General features: G+C 42.8%; 1 protein-coding gene and 1 long non-coding RNA gene across 5 annotated transcripts in view; one reads left to right on the forward strand and one right to left on the reverse strand.

The window, feature by feature from the left end:
• Positions 1–15384, reverse strand: part of Mast4 (microtubule associated serine/threonine kinase family member 4) — a 582754-nt gene that overhangs the window by 469744 nt on the left and 97626 nt on the right. The gene's annotated exons all lie outside the window — the stretch shown is intronic.
• On the forward strand, positions 5146–14309 carry LOC146891620 (uncharacterized). The gene is made up of 3 exons (XR_014997083.2): positions 5146–5324; positions 12244–12349; positions 13954–14309. It is a non-coding gene; the product is annotated as an uncharacterized LOC146891620 (long non-coding RNA).

Here is a 15384-nt window from a genome sequence, read left to right on the forward strand (position 1 = left end):
CCAAGGGAAAGAAACAAAGTTATGTCCTTTGACATCCCAAAGAGCCTTTCCAACAGGAAAGGGGATAATGAAGTCTCTGGCAAGCAAAAATCAGCAATGATTCTAACATAAGGAAGACAAAATACCTTCACAACTAAAAAAGAAAAAAATAGTTTAAACCCAGAATTCTATTTTTCAAAAAATAATCAAATTTTATATGAATAAAAATGATCTAAGAATAGAGTAGAGAAAAGGCAGTGAGCTCTGGGCTAAGGAAGAAGCAGTCTGTGTGCAGACCCATATCTAAGGAGCAGGAAGAAGGGGAAGGGGGTAAACAAGACAACATCTCAGTTCCCTAAGGTCAAAGCATTGCTGCTACTATAGCTTCCTCTTTAGCAATCTTGTCAATAGGAGGGTAAAGTCTCAAAGCTTTCACCTTGACAAGGGGTGTGTGTGTGTGTGCACGCATGTGCTTGTGCACGCATGTGCTTGTGCATGTGTGTGCGCACATGTGCGTGCATACAAGCGCACGCGTGTGTGTGTGCGCGCGTGCGTGCGTGCATGTGCGTGTCAGGACACACACTACAAATCACCGAGAGCGCTCAAAACAAACATCTAATTCTCCCTCTAAAAACATCAAACTTTGCTTCCCTCAGCAAACCACACCAGAACAGATCGGCGCGTGACCACGCTCGCTATTTTGATAACTATAAACGACTAGCACATAACAAGTAGAAGCAGCTCAAGAGAAGCCCTAACAGTGGGATCAGAAAGAGGCTGGGCCCCACCAACCCCACATGGGAAACACTTCAGCCAAGTGCCAAGAGGTAGCAAAGGCCTTCAATGTTTTCTCGCCTTTCATCACAAAAGGCCAGCCACGTTGGTCAGCTAGAAAACGCAGGTGTGTGAGGCAGTCAGTCTATCCTGAAGTTAGAAGCACACACGATCCACTCACACATAGGTCACCAAATTCTGACAGGGTTCTTCATTTTCTGAATCTTCCTGCAAAATTCACCACCACTATATGAAACTCAGAGAAACCAAGAGTCACAAAGCTACTGAGCCTAGAGGTGTGGCTTCAGTCTGGCCAAGCTATCAGGAGCCATCTTGCCACTGGTGAAGCAGTGTCAGCATTAACAGGTAGATCTGGTACTTGGCCTCATGCTGCACAAACACAAACAAATGTGGGTGTAAAAAGGCACTACATGTAATCAGATTTAATTTGAACTGTGTAACCGAATATAAAAGAAGTGTTGGGATGGAGAGATGGCTCAGCAGTTAAGAGCATTGCCTGCTCTTCCAAAGGTCCTGATGGTGGCTCATAACCATCTGTAATGAGGTCTGGTTCCCTCTTCTGGCCTGCAGACATACATGTAGACAGAATGTTGTATACATAATAAATAAAAAAGAAAGAAATGTTATTATACTTATAAAAAGGAGAAAGCTACATAGTTAGAATGTCAACTTGGCCATAAAATTCATTTTGATGTTTCAAAATGAATACCCCTAAATGTAACAGTCAAAGCCCCAACATCCTTTCTCCGATGCCTTAGAAGGTACAGCACTGAAGACTTTAAGCTTCAAAGACCAGAAGATTCATCAATGCAAGCGAAGGAAACAAGTAAAGCATAGGTAGTGTCAGATGCTTCTGGTAAAACCATTCTGGTTTTAATCAAAATACAGCAAGTGTGGAAACAGAGAACCCCAAGCTTGAAATCACCTGAAGGCCTAATCAAAACCCTTACACTTTCTGTCTGCACAGATCAACATCACCTTCCAATGTAAAATTCTTGCTGATACTAAACACGCTTTCCCATTATTTTGCAACTTTCTAATGTGATGTTTCCCCTTATCACATACTTTTGAAAATACTGCCAACTACTCTAGGAAATTAACCTATTTATGGTCCAAAGTAACTCATGGAAATCTGAAACCATGGCTTCAATGGTCTTCTTGTTGTTTTAAAAGGTCGGCGGCTATCTGGGTATTCGGGTACATGCTTCAAATTCCAGAGCTTAGGAGACAGAGGCAGGAGGGTGAGCAGCTCAAGATGCACCTTTGCTATACAAGGGTCCTGGGTTACAGTAGACCTTTCCTGGGAAAAAATAAGACAACAGCACACATCTCAAACCTCACCATCTGCCAGATGTGCTGCGGCTCACCGTCCCCCAGGGAAATGATCTAATAACAGCAACTGGAAGGCCAAACAACACAGAACTCCAGTTATAAACTCAGTCCTGACAAAGGGATCGGAACAGCCTACAATGGCTACTGTATGCCGGGCACTGAACATTCTGGTGGTGTGTCCAGAGTCGGATGTGTAATGAACTCCAACACTGGGTTGCCTTGGTCATCATGGGACACCACTTTTAACAACAAAATACAACACAGTCTAGTTACACCCTCTTTCCACCATCTGGTGATGGAGACTGAACAGCAGTCCCACTTGGTAGATAAAGAAACTCAAGTCTGGGCAGTTAATATTTGCATCAAGGTAGCCAGACTAGGTGAATAAGCAAAGACACTGACCTCATCTTTCAACTTGCAACCCTGTTCTCTCTATCCACAGTTCCATCTTTTCCGATAACTTTCTTTCAATGTTGGAGATTTAACTTAGAACCCTGCACGTGCTAGGCAAGCACTTTACCACTGTGCTATTCTGTACACATTGCTTATGTAGAAAATGGATCTACCACTACCATCCTCATGCTTGTGAAGATCGGAGTGCATGTGTAAAAGATCTGATGCACGCGGAGCCTCAAATGGTGGCTGTTGTTATTACTGATGATAACACAGTCTGGTCTCCTAAGAACCTTCTCACAAAACACGATCGAGTGTACACTACCACATGAAATCAGCCTTATGTAGTAGCATCGTTTAAATGTGAAATGTTCCCACAGGTTCATGTGTTTGAAAACCCTGTCTTTAGATAGTGGAAATCTGGGGGATGTTACAGGACCTTCAGGGGGGTGGAACCTTAATAGAACTGCAGATCATTGGGAAAGCTGTGGGGGTTGCTAGCCAGATCAAGCTTCTAATCCAAGTGTTTTGCTGCTTAGTGTTTCTGGCCCACTGTGGTGAGAGGAGTCCCAGTGGTATGCTCCATCAGCATGAACTCCATCATGTTTTCCCTGTCCTGATGTGTCCTGATGTGTCTTGATAGACTGTGCTCAAACCATGAACTCATAAATCCCCACTTCTTTAAGGTGCTCTGTCAAGTATTTCGTCACATCAATGAACTATTTATGTCTATATAGAAAGTAAACATAAGCAGAATCCAGGGTGTCGGAGCTACCACTCTGCCACAGAGCATGCCTTTCCCTGGTGTCTGTCACTCTGCATTTAATACTGTCCCACACTACCAGCTGAAAAGTGTCCTCCCAATCCTTAAAGCTCTGTATGCTAAAGTTCTAATCCCCAGGACATCAGATGGGCTGTAACGGGACAGAAGCCTTAAAGAAGTGATGACGGCTAAATGAAGTCATTGGGTTGGGCTGTAAACTACTCTATGACTCACTGTCCTGATAAGAAGAGATTAGGGAACAAGTACAAAAGAGACCAAGAAAAGCCACCAATAAGAAACAGCCAACTCTAAGCTAGGAATAAGGCTCCAGGATAAAGTCAATCCAAACTCAAAGTCATAACAGGATTTCCAGCCTCCACAAGAAATAAAAAAATTAAGTTTTTGGTGTTTAAGATCCTAATTTGTGGAACTTTATTCTGACAGCCCCAGCAAGCTGTCTACATCTACCAGAGACAGCTCTCATCCCCACTTGTAGGCCAGGAACACAACACATACCATGTCACTACACCTGGTACCCAAGGACTCGTTCGGCTAGTAGCCAGATAGAAATGGGTGGCAGGCTGCAATGTCAGACATTTTTCTAGTCCCAATTGAAACAAGGACCAGTATCTCCCAGCATTTGTAACATGACTAGGTAGTTCACAGGCCTCCACAAAGAAATCCTGAAAACCAGGAGCAGAAATGGGATGCTGGTCTCAGGCTGACACCTCTGAAGAGGGACGGGGTAGGGGGTAATCCTCAGGTCTTTCCTCAAGAAGCAAATTAAGACACTGATGTAGGATTCCCCTCTGTATGCTGTGAATGTGCTTTTCACCATTGGCTAATAAAGAAGCTTCTTTGGCCTATGGTAACACAGAATAGAGCAAGGAGGAAATTCCAAGCGGAAATAGAGGAAGAAAGGAGAAGGAGTCAGACAGATGCCATGTAGCTGCCCAATAAGCAAGAGGTAACAAACCATGAGCTTCACGGTAAAATATAAAATAATAGAATTAGATTAACTTAAGTTATAAGAGCTAGCTAGAAATATGCCTGGGGCATTCACCAAGCAGTGTTATAATTAATAAAGTTTCTGTGTGATTATTCGGGTCTGGGCATCTGGAAACGAAAGTGCAGTCTCCATTTACAAGACACAGAAGATGTGATCTTGTCATCTGAAAGCCAAGAACACCACAGTTTATACAGTTAAGCCCTACAGTTTCCTATCAATATGAGTGGCTATGAAGGAATTTTATTTTTACTACATTTACTACTCAGCATTCACATGTGGCCTAAGGACAAAGTTTTTCTACTCAAAAAATTAATAAACAATGAGTGATTCAGCATCACTATCTAAAAGCCTAAACTGGACCCTCTTGATTGTCACTAGAGAAGCAAATCTATTTTGCACAAGATGGCAGTGATTCAAATCCACAGGGCCAAGAAGGCGGTGACCTAACTGCGGATGAAGAACACTCAGGAACTGCTCTTTGACTTTTGGCTGATTCTTTCAGGAAAGTAGCAAAGTCACTAATTTTCTCTTCTATCCCTACATCCTCCGAACACATATTCTCCAACAAAAGACATTCTGGGAAACATTCATTGTAAGAAGTAATAAAGGTCCCTTCAAGGAACAGACAGCGTTGGGCATGGTGGCATACACAATGAGACCCTATCTCAAAAACAAAAACATAAGGAATAATGCTTAAGAGGCTTCTATTCTGCCACGTCTTCCCGTGCATTTCAATGTCAAATATTGAGCTGCATTCCATTTCACGTGCTGCTCCAAACAGGGAACATCTGGCGCTTGGCTGTGTCCTCCGACTCACCTTGGAGGCGTCATCAGGCGTCTCTTCCTCCCCGGGTGTACACTACCGTCATCAGCAGGTGAGCATGGCTTAGCTCACCTCGCTCTGTGTGCTCCTGAGTCATCTGTACTGTGGAGGATGAACTAGACTCTGGAGACAGGACATTAGTCTCTCTCGAAGGTAACTTCCTGGATCAAGTTACCAACAAGGCTTATTAAAGTGAAGATTCCTGGGCTGCACGTAGACTTCAACTTCAGGTAAGGCTCCAGAAACTTCCTATTCCTCCAATTCCCAGACTGACTCTGACAGCAGCAGGGAGTACCTGCTAGGATCTGACAATGCTCGCCACACTGTGGCCCTGGAAAAGCCACTGCTCTCTAAGCCTTGACTCTCCCTACACAGGAGAAATAACAACGGAAGCTCCTCCAGAGAGGTAATGAGAAAACAACCTACATAATGCCTCCGACAACTGCCAAGGACAAAGCATTCAGAGACACCGTTAGCTACTATTATGATATGCAAAAAGGACTTTCGATTTATTAATTTTAGCTGACTGATTAGCCTTTTATTACAGCAAAATGAATGTACTGGAAGGGAGCCGGGGGAACATGTTTGCCGGTGACAGACCACGAAGCTCCGGGCACTCGGTTATTAACTAAAATTTCACAGCAGATGCAGGCGCATGGCTGCAAGAACACGCAAATGCAGTTTTGCAGTCAACGAGGTTTTCATCTCGCTGCCTCTTAAATGGAGGTGTCACTGCGGGCTCAGGGGACCCCACAGTCATTGCTGTGAAACACGATTTGACTTTACGGCCCAATATAACATCACAGCATTCGTTAGATAATTATGTATTGTCTCAGTTTTTTTTTAATCAGTTATATCTTTTGTTTTCATCTTTTAAAAAAAAATCCCCATGTACTAGTAAAGCAGAGATGAGGAACACACCTGGGGCTCCTGTAGGCCTGAAGCTGCACATGTATTTAATTACAGTGAGGTTTCTGCCATTATCATTCTGAACATGCTCACACTCTACCCATTAAAAACAGGAAAAGAAGGGGGGGAAGCTATAGGGAAATGCAGACAGCACACAGTAAGTTTAATCTTTACAGGATCTCAAACGAATTTGTGCAAGCAGAATTCTAAATTAACTACACATAAATAAAGCAGGAATCCTGCCCGCTCTGACCTCTGCTCCCCAGAGATGGCTTCTGAGGCTTTTCTAGACTCTCCTCCAGGAACTAGGTCACCACATGAACCAGAGATGCTGAGGGGCAGCAAGCAATTCCTGTGGCTTGGTCGACACAGACATCCCTAGGCTGATCCAGGCCAGCACAGAGTCCAAAGCCCTCATGCTGGACTGACTGACAGGACCTCTGGAGCTCACAGTGCATTGCAATGCACACAGCATCTCTACTTCCCTGGAGGACAGTGAACGGAGGCTCTCACAAAAAGGCAGGGAAGGAAGGAGGAGCAAGAGGAGGAGGAAGTCTGGAATAGGCTGCAATTCTGATGAACTTGTCACAAGTGAGCAGAGCTGTCGAACAACATGACAGAAATGAGTGTAGGAAAGAAGGGAAAATCCAGAAAGTCTCTGTTCTCATCCAACACCGGAGCAAACAAGCCAGGAACAAAACTCTAATGCTGACGAGAACACATCTACTTGGCCTTCTTTCTCCCTACTAATCACTAGCAAATGCTGACAACCCTATCTGCCTACAGCAAATAACCACTTTGCATAAAATGCCAATAAGCAGAGGGTTTTTCATGTGCTAATGTTTCAGGTTCTTATAAATGTTTTAACTCAAAATAGTAGTCTATGCGTTTCCAAGACGTCTCCTAGTTTCCGATTGCCTAAGGAGTTCACGCTGGAGCACAGACAAACACGGAGTTCAGCCTGCGAGCGTAGGGCTATAGTCTAGGGAAAAAATTTCTGGTCTCGCTGGTCACAAAATTGCCTAACCCTACAGCCTCATTCTCACCACTGATTCAACTTTCAATCCAAGATACTACTTAAAGCATAAAACAATTTAATAAGAATTATCATATTTTAGCCAGGCAGTAGTGGCACACATCTTTAATCCCAGCACTCGGGAGGCAGAGGCAGGCAGATCTCCGTGATTTCGAAGCCAGCCTGGTCTACAAGAGCTAGTGCCAGGACAGCCAGAGTCGTTACACAGAGAAACCCTGTCTTGAAAAAACAAACAAAAAAACCCTGATCATATTTTATATTTTATATTTCTTTTGAACGCCATGTACCTGAGAAATATGCACTGGTGATCTTTACTGAAATTTCACTTTTTAAAGTTTTAACCTGAAAAGTCTGTTTCAGTACTTAAAAAATTCCTTGACAGGTAAAAATTCAGGTTTCTGGGCATTTTCAGTTTTTTTAAAAAAACAATAAGCTTACAAGGTTGGTCAGTGTACTCACCACTTCCATTTGGAAAAAGGACAGAGGTTAGAGGTCAAGTGCCTCACTCAAGACCATGAAATTCTGACATCAAGATTTGTCCTCTAAATCCTTTTCTAGATTCATCATGACTTTTCCCCTTATTCATGTTGTAGTCATAGAAAACCAAGGTTTTAAAACAGGAAAAACCTGCTAGTAAATAAAGCCTTAGAAACGAAAGCACACACCTAAATAGTGGTGTCCTTGAACTCTTGTGCGACTCCCTGGTGCTACATCATAAAGTCAAAGTTCCCATGCTCCAGACCATAAAGAGGCAGACACACCTGGTGCTGTCGAGCATGAGGTACAGAACAGCAGGAGAGCCTTACAGGGAGCCGGACATAGGATGCACAGACTTCTCTAAGAGGTAGATGCTAGCATGTGACTCACTAATGATGAAGGAGCAGAGGCAGGACACCACCAGAAAAATAATAGCCAGATACTGCTAGAGGTCATATATCAGAGCCAAAAGCTTTTGTAATGCACCTAGTATGAATCTGTAGAACAACAAGTTGCATAATTTACCTCCAAGGTCATGAGAATCACCATGAGCAGACCCAACCTACTTCAGCTCAGCTCGGTTAGTTACTAAAACGCTCAATTTAAGTTACTTACCATTTGCTGAAATATGTTCAAGAATATATACTAGTGACTTCAATATTAGTCCTGTATAACGATAATCAATATCTATTTTAGTCATTGCTAAATTATAGTAATGACTTATTCATGATTAATAGGATATAAATTATATTATCAATAACTACAAGTCACATTTATAACACAAATATTTAAAACATTTGATCATCACATCATAAATCATGCCCACATTCTCCATCTTAGTATATTAATATTTAGAGATATATTAGATTACATATTGAGCCATTTATCTTATGCAAGCAAAAGAATACTTAAAGCCAGGCATGTTGTCTCATAGTTGTAATCTTAGAACTTTGGAGGCTGAGAATTGTCACAAGCTTGAGGCCAACCTGGACTTTATGGCCAGTTCTGGGCCAGTCTGAGCTATGGTGTAAGATCTTATCTAGCAAGTGGGCGAATGCTTTGAAATGTATCTAGAAATTGAAGTGAAGCGGCACGTTTATTTGTTTGCCTTATTTGTTCTGTTTGATTTCACGGTTTCATTGGCTGCTAGAGGTAAGGGGCCTTGAGGAGAAATGTGTCCGTAGCAGGAATACCTTCGCTCTAGGCAATGCTGACTCTCCCAAAGGCTAAGCCTGCCTACAAGCATTGCGTGGACACGCTGGAAAAGACAAAGTAATGCTCCTTAAGGATGAAGAAGCCTTCCACGGAGCACGCTCTTTCTGCCTCTGTGGCAAAATTCCAGTGGGCTACTCAAGCTTAACAAAGTCGAACAATTTCAATTCAAAACATTTATTCAGATCATATCAAAATTTAAGACTTAAGGGGTCTTATCAAGATTATAGACAATTTAAATACTAAAAAGGGAACAAATATTCACATAGGGTTCCCACCGCGACGGGTAACGCATCAGAATGTTTCTTTATAATCCACCCCATACCCTTCTACCCATAGATGTGGAATCTAAGAAATGCAAGGTGATTATTCCATTCTTAGGCTGCAATCATTTATTCTCTTTGCTGCCCAAGGAAAAAATACAATTAGGAGCTTCCACAGTGTTCCTAAGGCCTGTGAGCCACAAGGAAAGACATACCTAGCAGGTCAGAGGGGCAGCAGGACCCAGGCGACATGAGGAACACTGCAACTGACTACATGGCTGTGACCACTGCAGTCTCTATCAGAGTTATAGTTTGACAAGCCAAGCTATACTGATCATTCATTCAAGAAAAAAGAAGCATTGTGTACCCACATTGAAAGAAGTGCTTTCATGGAATGGTGACTTGGACAAGGGCTAACAGGACAGGGCACGAGGGCCTTGAAGATCAGGAAGCAGGGTAACATGTTAGAGTGGAGGTGTTACTTTAGCCACGCCGTCCAGGAAATTTTTGCAAGAGTGAACATTTGACTGAGAAATAATGAGGTCCAATTGCAAGATCTAAGGCGTAGCCTGACAAGAAACAGCAAATGCAATGGCTCTGATATTACAGGTGGGTAGTAGTGAGGGAAGAAGCACTGTGATGTGGCTGTGGAGATTATGCCAGACGGAGTCAAGGGTATGAAACCTGGGTCACACAGAGCCAGGATGTGGTAAAAAGATGGTCTGAGCCTAACCTGCACTGAGATGTCCTAGCAGACAGTATGCACAGGAGAGACACGGCCTGGTTTATGCATTGTGCAAGCCATGAGATAACTGATGGAGATTAGACTGGAAGGAAGAAAAGCTGAACGAAGACAGACCACAAAATCCAACAGTTCAAAGTGGGCGTCCTAGATTAGGGTTCAGCAGTGAAGGAAGGTTTTAAAGGCAGAGACCACAGAACCTGCAGGTAGAAGCAAAAACCACAAAAGAATTAAATGACCCAGAATTTGGGATCTGAGGGTTCAGGGCGGTGTTATTTATGAGATGATCAACCAAGAACTCTAGTTTGCTTATGAAGATGTCTACTCAAAATCAAAGTGGGTCTTAAAACTTGAAGTCATGGGGAAAATCCAGGCTAGAATGAAACATAAGGAAGGAGACACAGCACTGACTCCCAAATGGAGCAGTAAGGCAAGAGCTGGATAACAAGTTTCTTAAAGGAAATGGGGCGAGGTATCCAGACTTCTTTTTTAAAAAGTCATCTAGATGAAGAAGGGAATTAAAGTCAAATGGCAAACTATTCCAAACCTGGTCAGATGGCCAGCATGAGAGGTACCTATGAAAGCAATCTATCTCCAGGGAAGGAGAAGGCAAGCAGGATCCAGAGGCACAGACTATATTCTAAGAAGGGGAGTAAGGTGGACAGGAGAGGGTGAGGCTTTAGAGTCAGGTCAAGAAGAGAGAGCGGAGGTGAGCAGTCATCTCAGAGAATGGGGGAAACGGTACGGCAGTGCTGAACCTGGACCAGTGATGCTGACCATGCTGCTATCTCCAGGCCACTCAGCTACAGGTACTGAAAATGTGGCTCTGCGGATTTCACCAGGCAAGGTGGGGCTAAACCCAACCCACTAGCAGAGTAAGAAATGTAAGACAATTTTTTCTTTTATTTAATTTATATAAGACATATTTTTATTTAATTTGCTGAGTCAGTGGAGTGATGGACAGAGAGGTAGAGGGAGGACAGTGGACTGGATGTATTAGTGTACAGATGAGTAAAGGGCTACGAAGAGGTGGTTAGACAATGAAACTTCCGGTCCTTATACGGTGGAGGTGTGTGTGTCCCCTTGGTGTTGTTGCTTCAGAACAGCAGATCTTGAATGTGTTGGCTTCCTACGCTTTGGGCACCTTAAAGGCTATCAACTGATACTATTTATCATAAAACTCGTAACACGTTCAATATGTACCAGATTAAACATAAAGACAGACCTTTTAAAATTCACCATCATAAATAAAAATTCCATGTTGAATTTTTTTTAAAAAAAGGGCATTGTATCATATGTCAGGAAACCTCTTTGATATCTGGCTTAAAAGAAGACATTTACATTCTCAAATAGATTTCTGACTTTTCCCAGGGCAGTACACTGAAATATAATAAAAACAAGTTATTTTACAGTAGAGTTTGTTAATGAGGGGAATTCACAGTAACTCCTAAAATACTTGTAGGTACTCTTCAACACTATACTAAAACTCAACAAGTGTAATATGAGGTCCTGCTTGTTTGTATTTATGTCCTGCCCAGTTCCCCACAGCTGTTTAGTCCCAGAGAAAAATCACACACAGGACTCTGTAAGTTATAGTGCTCATTGGCCCGTTAGGTCAGGCTTCTTACTGGCTATCACATCTTGATTAACCCATTTTTCTGATTTATTTTAGCCATGTGGCTCAGTACCTTTTTCAGTGGGACAGATCACATGTGCTGCTTCGGTGGTCTTGGCAGGAGTGGGAGGAATCAACTTCCTCCTCCTCAGAATTCTCCTGTTCTCCTTGCATCATTTCCACTTCCTGTCTGGTTTTCCCACCTACATCTCCTGCCTGGCCAATCAGCGTTTATTTAAAACATGATTGATAGAATACAGACAATTCTCTCGCACCATTCTGCACCAAACAAGTGATAATTTCTTCAGATTTAGTCACAGTTGGAATTTGAAACCATATGAATAAAATTTCTATGGTCTTGAATCTGTCAGTTGGCATTGCACTTGGACAGCTCTTCTGTCTATGTGTGATTCTGTGCCATCATGTGCCATCATGTGCCATCATCTGGAGTTACTCAGACCTTCCAGAAGCTCATATCTCAGAAGAAAACATTCCAAGTAGAGAAGCTTGGAAGCTCCGGACAAAAGATCTAAGGTTTCTGAACTTTTAAGTTTCATGTGAGCCTTAAAATGTATGATAAGCAACCAAATGTATACTAATTGTTTTCCCTTGAAATAAGCAGCTTACTTCTTTACTTTTGAGAAAAAATCATGCCAAATGCTTCTGTTGGCTAATCCAATTATTATTGCCGAGAGAACTGTGTTCCACCCAGGGAAGAACATGGCTTGCTGGGCTCACAATTCACACAATCTCATGAGCACTGTTCCTTGAGAGGGCCACCACTTTTCCCTAGGCAGAAAAGTTACAAATGGTTCTCACTTAACCTTGACAAATATTAAAGAGAAGTACTCTTAGGGTGGAGATGTAATAAAAGTTGATGATTTTTTTATTACAGCTTCATCAAGCAAGGCTGGCATGATTTACCGCACATGAGTGACAGTTCGTGAGTACAATGGCAGCCACACGGTCCGGTGCTGAGGCACCAGCAGCTTTCCTCACAGGTGCTTTGGCCGGTTAGTGTGAACGCCCAAATAGCACAAGAACGAAAACAAAGTGATTCTATTGGTGTGGTAGGAATTTTGACCTTGAATACTCATAAAAGAACATAGTGAACTCCAAGACACCAAAGGAACACACTCGTAACCCCACTAGCCCGAGGTGTGAGTATGGTGAGAGTATGGGGTTGGGTTGAGGTCAGGGAGAGGGCACAGCACAGCTGGATGGAGGAAGTACAGCACCTTGGAAGCAAGACTGCTGATTTGATTCTCACCGGGAGGCTCACAGGAACCTTAAGATAAAGGCAGTTTAGTGATAATGTATTGGCGAATGCTGGGTGTGACCAGGAGTCTGAAGCTTTCTGATGCCCACAGTGGGTGTTATGGCCTGATGGTAGGTTATTCAAAGACCTGTGTGATTTTAGAAAGGACAAAAGGAAGGGAATAATAGTTGACAAGTAAGAAGAGCCAGGGGCGGCGAGAACCTCTGGGCTTTGGCAAACGAGGAAAAAGAAAGGGATTGCAGCCTACAGGAACGAGCAAGGGAAGGGTCCCAACACTCCTAGAATCGGAGGAACCTTGTCTGGGGAGTGTGTGTCTGGGTGTGACACTTCTAAACACCTTTCCAGTTGAACTTGGTGTGTAATGTCTATAAAGTTTCCATTCTAAGCCAACTTAAATAGACCTTGACCCACCACCTCCATAATCGTGCACATATAGTCTATAAAACCTTATTCTCCTTATAACCCTTCACTACCCTTACTTCACAATGCAGGCAAATTCCACATGTTCTATATTTTGGTGCCGTTTGGCTTTAAGTTGCGTTATTTGCTTTTTGGTGACCAACACAACCTTGGGTAAGGGTGTTCCAGCTCTGGAAGAACTTTCTAGACTGTTGCTCTGCCCACAGCTCCCTCTGGTGTCATCTAGACTGAGAACTTAAGAACCAGGGCTAGCACAGAGTGCCATGCTTTATAAGAGATGGCACTAAATCACTCGCTAAAATCACAGTTTGATCATCTTATTACTGACTATGGCAAGTGTATTTCTCGCATATCTTTCTAGCAGAGGAAAAATCGAATGCACTTGCTTGCTCAATATTTTCATTTTCAAATCCAGACTTTCTCTAAAGGATTGATTTTATGAAAAAGAATATGGAAAATAAAGCCATTATTTTTTAACTTTCATTACACATAAAATTTTCACATATGCAAAACTATTTTTGATTTGTGGTGTTTATTTGTCTTACAATATGCTATCTATGTTACCTATATGATTCTGATGATTACAAGCAATCCTCAACTGTGTATTGAAAGCAAGCTACAATGTAAGTAAAAATTATTGGCAAGTGTGAGGGTTTGAATGAGAATGGTCCCCATAGGATCAGATATTTGCATGCGAAGTCCCCAGCTGATGAACAGTTTGGGAAGAATTGAGAGGTATGGCCTTGTTGAAGTAGGTGTGTCCTTGTGGGAAGAAGTGTGGCAACTGGGGTGGGCATGAAGGTTTCAAAATCCATGCCAGTCTCTCTCTCTCTCTCTCTCTCTCTCTCTCTCTCTCTCTCTCTCTCTCTCTCTCTCTCTCCCTGCTGCCTGTGGATCTGGATGTAGCCCTAAGCTCCAGCACCATGTCTGCCTGCATTTGCGCCATGAGGACAAGAGACTAACTCTACGAAGCCATAAACAAGACCCTAATTAGATGCTTTCTTCTAAAAGAGCTGCCTTGGTCATGGTGTCTCTTCAGAACAACAGAACCACGACTAAAGACAGCAAAGATGACTCACTGGCTGGGCTGGGCGCTTCCCAACTCACAACAGAGGCCCTCAAACTGACATTTCCAAAAACAGTATAGAAAATAAAATCTTAAGAAGTCTTATAGTAATCTCTACACTTTATGGTAATTCATTATTAGAGTTCATCTGAAAGTTTCTGATGAAAGTAAAACCCGAAAGAAAGATTTGCATTCACTCATGTGCTTTTTTTTGTGATAATCTTTCATTATTCATTTTATAAATATGGTTGTTTAACACCATGTCTCTTCTTAGCTGCTGGACTGCTGCCCCCAAACTACTACAAAGCAGGCTGGAATACTTACTGCAGAAGAATGGGAGAGCCAAAGGGTGATGAATGGAATACAAGCAAGTTCACTGTTACACTGGAATGTCTACCCAGTGAGTTTAATCAGGCCACTGCCTGGGAGCAAAGATCCACCTGCGTGTCCCATGATGCACCTCTCCTACACAAAGAAACACCACGGATGGCAGCAGGCAATATGTTGTTCTGCAGAGCAAGACTAACCTGCATGGCTCAAAAGAGCTGGAAAGCAAATCTATTGAAAACAGACCTATCAAAAGTGAGCTTGAAAAGACGTGAGCCCAACGGAGGTGACGCAGGGAGTCCAGGGGTAGGATTGGTAATGAGAAACATAAGTGTGCACAAGCCAACTCTTCACAAAATAAATCCTATGTGTGGCTTTAGATGCTTGAATTTATATTCACACACAATGCACTCAGGGCTATGAGTCAAAGGGAATCATTCATTAAACTATATAAATCAATAAAATTAAGATTATCAGCTTAGACATTCATGATCATTACCATAAATAAGGGCAAATGAGCTCAAATAAATAAGAGATAGCCACTCTTAGTGCAATAGAACACACATCTGTCCTCACTAAGGATTGCTAGGATGACCCCTAACCCCAATGCGAGGTGTGAGCACATAAGGCTACGTCGGGCATCAAGTTGTGAGGACATGACCTTCCTGAGAGGGACTGGTACCTCTATAATTTAGGTCCTGAATGTCCCATGAAGACCTGTGTACTAGGGAGTAGGTCTCTGGGGTGGCACTGTGGGGCAGTGGAACCTCAAAGAGATGGAACCTAGTGGGAGATGTTTAGGACATGAGAGATGTGTTCCTGAAGGAAACAGTGAGGCCCCTGACTCTTCCTCCTCTGTGCACCCTAGAATGTGATGAGATCAGTGGAGTTGAAGTGCCACACTCTGTGGACCATGATGTGACTCCTTGGTACAGTCCCCAAAA

This window comes from Myodes glareolus, chromosome 15 (genome assembly GCF_982192425.1).
Source record: "Myodes glareolus chromosome 15, mMyoGla1.1, whole genome shotgun sequence".
Classification (NCBI taxonomy): domain Eukaryota; kingdom Metazoa; phylum Chordata; class Mammalia; order Rodentia; family Cricetidae; genus Myodes; species Myodes glareolus.